This window comes from Rattus norvegicus, chromosome 8 (assembly GCF_021556685.1).
Source record: "Rattus norvegicus strain SHRSP/BbbUtx chromosome 8, alternate assembly SHRSP_T2T, whole genome shotgun sequence".
NCBI classification, from domain to species: Eukaryota; Metazoa; Chordata; class Mammalia; order Rodentia; family Muridae; genus Rattus; species Rattus norvegicus.
Genome location: NC_141541.1, coordinates 75323622 through 75330430, shown reverse-complemented (window position 1 = coordinate 75330430; position 6809 = coordinate 75323622). Strand labels below are relative to the sequence as shown.

Below are 6809 nucleotides of genomic sequence, written 5' to 3'. Positions count from 1 at the left end.
AGCACTATAATAGGCACTATGAGGCACAGAGGGAGAAACCCAAAGAAACTTCTAGAAAAGATTTCCCTTCTCCCAAACAACTCTTAAGACTATTCCAACTTTTCAAAATAATGTTTTATTGTTGCAGGGGCAGGGTGGGAACCATTCTTGAGTATTCCCTTCGCCCTTGTGGGACATTTAGAATGTTTCCATTGTATGACTGAAAGTGGCCTCGGAGTGCGTGCTGGCTTACAGACATAGGCTGCAATTCAGAGGGGAAATGGCTAGTGTGGAGTAAGGTGCCATCTTGGTGTTGAGAGCTGAGCCTGAATGAAACCCTTGCCTGTAGTTCCTATCATCTGTGACTCTCTGCGTATTCTACGTTGTTATTAGAAATAATGATGGAACAGGTTCCAAAGTTACTGGCTTGAATTCCACCAGTTGCCTGTCACCCTCTGTCTTGCAGCTGGTGACCTTTGCTCCATGACCCATCCACCCCTCCACACACACACCAGATGCTCTACCGACCACCAAATCCCTGTGGGGACATCCTTGAAGATGCTTATTCTGACGGACTCAGAACCCCTCCCTTGCACTTAAGCTAGGGAAATGCATCAAGAACAAGTCCTTTGTGAGCCAGCCCCTTGATGACCCACTGGCCTTGTGAATGAAGGGTAGGCAGGGTGGCTCCTTCCAGGAGTAGCACATCAAATGCTCTTATGAAGAATGGAGCAGTATACACACAAGAAAGATTCTCTTCATGGACTCTGGCTTTTCAACATCTACATACTTCAGCTCACGCTAAAGTCTGGGAATCAGCAGCTACAGGCTAAAGCACAAAATCCCCCAAAGGTTTGTAAGGTTTGCAACATTTGCAGCCCCCACCTTCCCGCTGCGCCAGCAGCAGCCAAAACCACTCCCTGTCCTAGAGAACTCTTGGTGATGGAGCCTCTACATTTTAAGGTCCCCAGTCTTTCACCTTGTCTGTCTTTCTTGGACCAATTTCATTGGGGAAATGTCTGTATCCCTCCGATGCCCTTCTGAAATGTCCCTTCTCTCTGTCACCCTTTTAAGTCCTTCCTGGAAGTCAGACTCACCTGCTGGCTCCCCCATGATTCATTGATATTAACCTCCATCATGTCTGAGTATATTAAATAAGCCCTAAGTCTGGACTAAGTCCTGGCCTCCTAGGAGCACTCATTGCTCAGTGTATGCTAGGAAAAAGTGCCCTTCCCCTAGAGCTGGCCCGTGCCTTGGCAAATAGGAGCCTGGGCAAGATCGCAGCCACTTGTGCTGTGCCAAACCTCCTTGCAAGGTACAAAATTTGCTCAACCTGTCCGCCCTGTGGACTGTGAGCCCCTTGATGGCCTGCTGGCCTTGTGAGTGAACAGTAGGCAGTGTCTCCTCCCAAGTGCAGCATACCAAATACTGCTATAAAAAAGGTCCTGGGAGCAGTTAGACAGAATGGAGGTTCATTTACTCTCCATGGACTCTGGCTTTTCAACATCTACACTTGGAAATTTACTTAAAATTGTGAGGATAAAATAAATATAAGCTACTTCACACTCTGTGTGTGTGTGTGTGTGTGTGTGTGTGTGTGTGTGTGTGTGTGTGTGTGTGTGTGATATATGTGTTCATGGCCCACCACACCTGGCACCTGACTCCACTTCATTTTTGAGACAAGGTCTTTTACTGAACCTGGAGTTCACAACTTTGGTCAACGAGTACCAGAGATTCATCTGCCTCCACCTCTCCTGTGCTGGGCCTGCAGATGCACAGGCCACATATACCCAACTTTTTATGTGGGTGATGGGGATCTGAACCCAGATCCTCATGTGTGCACAGGAAACACTTTACTGACTGACTGATCTCCCCAGCCCCATTCTTTGTTTTTGACCCAGAATAAAAAATGACTGAAAGCCCACGCTTTACCCTGCCGGGTCATCAGTGAAATCATGATGCCCCCAGGCATGCGGTACAGGCAGAGGATACTGGTGGCTGTGGAGACGTTCCAGAATCTGCTGGTCTTTGTGGAGAGGACCCAGAGTCTAGTGAGGCCCTCTGGGCTCACCTCAGTTCTGAAGAGTTTCAAAATTCCCATCCTAGCAGAGACACTGCACTCACTGTCCTTGATTGATTTCTTTCAAACGGTCACCATGACACTTCAAGAAAAGACTATTTATTCACTAACTTTCCATCCAGGAGCAGAACAGACTGGCTCCTCTGGTGATTGAAACTGAATCCTACTTGGTTTTTAATCACTGAGCACCGACCAAATAATTAAACTGAGCTCTTGATAGAAAGAAATGCTGTGGGGTGGGGGCTGGGGGGACAACCTGTGTGAGCTTGTTTCCCGGAAGGGCTCCTTTCTGCGTGGCAGCAAAGCTACTAAAGAATATCAGTCCTTGGCAGACCTTTTTGTTTGTCTTTTCTTTTGTCTTGAGACAGAATCTTGCTATGTATCAGTGCTGGGTGTTTGGTTTTGTTTGTTTTGTTTCGTTTCCAATTGGTACAAGCTTAGGATAGATCTGGGAAGTGGGAACCTGGATTGAGGAATAACCTCATTGGATTTTCCTATAAGCAAGTCTGTGGGGCATTTTCTTGATTGATGTGGGATCGCTTAGCCAACTATGGATGGCGCCACCCCTGGGCAGGTGGTCCTCATGGTACAAGAAAGCAAGATAAACAAGCCATAGGGAGAAAGCGAGAAAATGGCATTTCTCTATGAGCTGTGCTTCAGTTCCTGCCTCCAGATCCTTACCTTGAGTTCCTGTCTTGGCTTTCCTCAGTGAGAGACTGTGACCTGTAAGTGAAATAAACCCTTTCCTCCCCAAACTGGTTTTGGTCAGTGTTTTTAATCACACAGCACAGAAACCAAATTAGGACAGTAACTCATGACATCCCCTGCCTTAGCCTCCAAGGAAAGTTAAAACTTGAAAGTGTTCCAGAGTTGTCTTCCTGCTCTGTTGTGGGCTATAACTGCTTTGGCAGCACATATACTGCCAAATTGGAACAACACAGGGAAGATTAGCATGGCCCCTGTGCAAGGTAACACTCAGGGGTGATATTCGTGGTGTTACATGTTTCTTTGAAAAGTGTGCTGATTTATATGCATATATACATATGATTTACATACATATATGTATATAAACCAGCATACTTTTCATATATGTGAGTATATATTATACACATACAAACACATAAGATGTCCAGAACCAGATATTCATGTCACTACAGTTGCAAAATGCAAACATTTGGTTAACAGAACATCTGACATTCATTGGCAGTAGATCTTTGTTCTTTTCGAGGTTATCGAGCTGAGTGCTGGGGTCACACGACTGTGCCACCACTCCTGACATGGTATCTTATTTTATTTTATTATGTGTCTATAATTTTTTTATTACATGTATGTTTGTGTGTCTCCGAGTGTGGATTTCTGTATGAATGCAATGCCCATAGAGACCAGAGGAGGGCGCCATATCCCTGGAAATGAAGTTAGAGGCTGCTATCAGCTGCCTGGTGTGGGTACTGGGAACTGAACTTAGATCCTTTGCGAGAGCAGTTACATAGTCTTAATTGCTGGGCCATCTCTCCAGATCATTGTTTTTATTTTCAGTAAAATGTCTACGCACCCGATCTCTTTTTCAAGTTGTAGTACATTTAATCTTCACAGCAACCTGTAATGTGGTTATAGTGAGTTTACAGATAAAGCGAAGACTACATTTATCATTGGAATTCAGACCCACCAAAACAAAGCAATCCAGTGCTTTATATACGGGGGGAGAAATGCGGGAGCAAAGCTGTGCTATCAGCAGATTGCCACCTAAATCAGAACAGCTGGCTCAAACAAACTAGGCAACCTAAGATCAAGGTAGAGGAGGAAACAGTAGGGCTGACGCTGATCAGTGAGGTCTACAAGACCGGAGCTGAGCTTTGAATGTTGTGTAATATAGCCTTATTAAGGACCAATACTTGATGAGACATATTATGAGGCTAATAAGGGTTTCTTTTTTATTGCATTTTAAAACTTAACCTTATTTGGAAATAATTACATATTCACATGCCCTGGTAAGTAATAAAATTTATTACTTATAGATCCCATAACTTTTCTAAAAGACAAATTCCTGCATTGGTAACATTTTAGAAAGTTACAGTTCAATGCCATAGCCATAGGTAAGACGGTTACATCAGTACAATCTATTAATGTAATTCAGGTTCCCCTGGTTTTTCTCCTACTCTTTGTGTACATGTGTTTCTATGACAATGACCAATGAAGCCTGTATCCTACTCCACACCCAAGCTGAACAGGCCTGTCACCACCATATCTTTCAGGTCAATCTTTTAAACTGTACTTAGCACCCTTCTCCCCTCCCACCCTAGTCCCTGACCTCATTGTAACCCACTAGTCGCGTCTTCATTTTGTCATTCAAGACTGTTACAGAAACAGGAAGGTGGGGGTGGAGCGATGGCGAGTGGAGTGATGGCTCGGTGGTTCAGAACAATTGTCACTCTAGCAAAGGACACAGGTTCAATTCCCAGGACACACATGATGACTCACAAGAGCTATAACTCCAGTTCCAGGGGATCTGACCCTCTCTTCTGACTGCACACATGTGGTGCACATAGACACATACATATAGGTAAGACAGTCACACACACATAAAGTAAGATAAAATTAATATTTAAAATATAAAAGACACGAGCAGGAGATCCAGTTGTGATGGTGCACACATGTAATCTCAGCACTCGTAACAATAAGGCAGGAGGGTAGGGTTTAAGGAGAGCTGGGGTACTTAGTGAATTCCAGGCCACCCTGACCCTATCTCAATAAACAAACAAGCAAATGAAATAGTGGGGCTGGAGAGATGGCTCAGTGGTTGAGAATACCTGCCATTCTTGCAGGGTATCCAGGGTTTGGTTCCCATCACCCACATCAGGAAGATCACGACTCTCTAACTCCAGTTCTAGAGGATTTAATCTACACATACACATAAAATAAAGTAATTGTTTTACAAAATGAACACAGCAAGTGCAAAAGACTTGAATGGACATTACTCTACAAAAGATGTGTGTGCTTCTTTAGTATCCAGGAAGTTGAGTTCATAATGGTTCTTTTTAAATTCTATTGGCCATCGGTGCAATAGCAATTATGCATGACCAGGCACTGAATATGTTTCTGCATTGACCCACTTAGAAAAAGTAACTTTCTGCCCTTCCAGAGGAGCGGCGTTCCATACCCAGCACCCATATGGCCGCCAACAACTGTCTGTGCCTCCAGTTCCAAGAGGATCCACCGCCCCCTTCTGGCCTCCATGGGTACTGCATGCACATGGTACACAGACATACATGATGCAAAACGTACACAGTTAAAATAATGTAGGAAAAAATAACGTATTATTTTTTGGGGGGAGGGGTTTTTATAACCCCAGTTCCCCCTTCTTCTTCTGTTAAAACTGCTAAAATCATGTTATTGTAGTGTTATTCAGTGTGTAATCAATTACTATACATAAAATATATCTTAATAAGAAAACGGCACTTATGTTTAAGGAAAAGACGTGTAAACAGCTACTGACCTTAACAGCATCACCTCTCAGAGGAAATTCAGAGCAAAACCTCAGTGAAATCCAGTTCCAACCTGCTGGGGTGGCTGTCAACAGAAAGCCAGTGCTGGGCCAGTGGTGGTGGTGCACACCTTTAATCCCAGCACTCAGGAGGCAGAGGCAGGCAGATCTTTGAGTCTGAGGCCAGCCTGGGCTACATAGTGAGTTCCAGGACAGCCGGGGCTACATAGAGAAACCCTGTCTCAAACAAACAATGAAAGAAGAAGAAAAAGAAAGTAGAAAAAAAGAAAGCCAGTGTTGACGGCTACATGGAGGAGTGGAAACCCTCATGCAAGGCTGTAGGCAGAAGAAATACTGCAATTGGGAGCACAATTAAATACAGAGTTATGAAATGGCTCTTCAACTCCACTTTCTTTTTTTTTTTTTTTTATCGTGTCAAGCCAGGAGAGGAAGAGAGGGAGAGAGAGAGAGAGAGAGAAAGAGAGAGAGAGAGAGAGAGAGAGAGAGAGAGAGAGAGAGGAAGAGCGGAAGAAGAGTGAGAGTGAGGAAGAAGAGTGAGAGAGGTCAACTCCACTTTCAACTATAATTTCTAAGAAAAATGAAAACCTGCATTTATAACAAGACATTGTGGGTGTTTACAGCAGCTTTGTGTGCAATGGTTGAAACTAGAAATGGCCCAGTCCTCTAGTAAGTGCATAGCATAAATGAACTGTTATAACCATACATGCAATACTGCTGGAGTATCACATGCACACACACACACACACATGCACATGGAGACACACAGATACATACACACACACACACACACACACACACACACACACACACACACACCTAAGACAGCCTGAAGCAGATGTCCTTGTAACTAAAGTTGCAAAATACAAACATTTTGGAAAGAACACTGTATCATAGTTCATTCATTTGTAGTTGATCTTTCTTCTTTTCCTGTGGTGATTTTAGTATACCCCCCTGTGTGAAGGAGCAGTCACATACACATGACAAAATAGGAGGAAAAAATCTAGAACAATTTCAAGTTTTATCTTTTCGTATATGAAGACACATAAATGATAATAAAATAGAAGAGTGGGCCGTGGCGCATGCGCCGAGCCAGAATAATTACACCAGGTGGAAGGAGGAAGGCTTTAAAAAGAATATGATTCACATCTTCATGGGTGGATATTCTAGAAACTTCTGGAATTCTAGGCATGTGCCACCACACCCAGTTTTTGTGGTTCTTGGGATGGAACCCAGCTTGCTGGGCAAGTA

At 43.8% G+C, this 6809-nt stretch overlaps 1 non-coding gene across 1 annotated transcript; it reads left to right on the top strand.

The window, feature by feature from the left end:
• The first annotated feature begins 2958 nt into the window (after positions 1-2958).
• LOC120094417 (U6 spliceosomal RNA) lies at positions 2959-3067 on the top strand. Its single transcript, XR_015628364.1, has one exon. It is a non-coding gene; the product is annotated as a U6 spliceosomal RNA (small nuclear RNA).
• Positions 3068-6809: the final 3742 nt, after the last annotated feature.